General features: G+C 39.7%; 1 non-coding gene across 1 annotated transcript; it reads left to right on the plus strand.

The window, feature by feature from the left end:
* The first annotated feature begins 826 nt into the window (after window positions 1–826).
* LOC144999187 (small nucleolar RNA R71) lies at window positions 827–933 on the plus strand. Its single transcript, XR_013660707.1, has one exon. It is a non-coding gene; the product is annotated as a small nucleolar RNA R71 (small nucleolar RNA).
* Window positions 934–1,145: the final 212 nt, after the last annotated feature.

The following is a 1,145-nucleotide window of genomic DNA, read 5'->3' on the forward strand; positions in this document are numbered from 1 at the left end:
CCACGACATGAGGGGTTGTTCCTTACGCTGTGAGAACTGGGTAACACCACACCCTTTTTCTTCGATCATCATTCTCTTTGGCATCGACTCATGCTACTTTGTGTCTTCATCGAACGCCTTAAAAAACTCATAGATGGTAACTTCTTCAGTGGATATGGCCATTACATGAGATTACATCTTTTGATTGGCATTTTTAGGTGGTAAATGTTCATTCATAAGCTTAGTTAATTCCTCGAGCTGAGTCTCCATGTTATAAATGGAAGCTTCTTGGTTTCTAATAGTAGCATTAATCGCATCTTGTCGTTTTTTAGAAGCTTCCATAAGCCTACAAATAATTGACTCATAGTCTATCTTCTTCTCGGTTGGTGGTTGTTCCTTTTGGTAGTAGCCCCGTCCGGTTTGCTGTTATTTTCCTTCTTTTCTTCTTATATTCATCATACCGGTCTCCACTAGAGTAACAAGCTTGAGATATTATATTCCCGTTCTCGTCTAAATGGAAATCCTTTGTTATGTGTGGCCCATTGCAAATGTGACAACCCAAACGTATTATGTGTATGGATTGATCTATCTTTGTCGTTCGTCGATCCATGGTCTCTAATTTTCCAATACCACAGTCAATTCTTTCGAAGCACTATTTCCATACTTGTATCCTATTGTCTTTTCTTCTCGAGGGTTGTGGTATTCCCTTGAATGCTTGGAAAACTCTTCTTTTAGCTCTTCAACTGTAGTGGAATTTTTCTTTGTGAGCTGTCCTTGAGAATCAAGGAGTTGCCTAGTTGTTACATTCACCCCATTGTAGAAGACCGAGACTTCTTGTTTCCTATTAAGATCATTATGGTGACATTTTCTTAGTAACCCCTTGTAGTGTTCCCACGCCTCATATAATGATTCTCCCGCTTGCTGCTCAAAATTGGCGATGACCTTCTTAAGTTTCGCAACCTTTGTTCGTGGGAAAAATTGTTGAATGAACTCTTCACACATTTGTGCCCATGATGTGATTTCGCCAGTTGGGAGTGCCTTCAACCAGTCTTTTGTTGCTCCTTTGAACGTAATTGGAAGCATTCTCAACAACACCATTTCTAGTGGAATGTTTGGAATATTAACCTAATCGGCGATGTCATTGATTTCATCGATGTGCTTGTTAG

This window comes from Lactuca saligna, chromosome 5 (genome assembly GCF_052625555.1).
Source record: "Lactuca saligna cultivar CGN05327 chromosome 5, ASM5262555v1, whole genome shotgun sequence".
Lineage (NCBI taxonomy): Eukaryota > Viridiplantae > Streptophyta > Magnoliopsida > Asterales > Asteraceae > Lactuca > Lactuca saligna.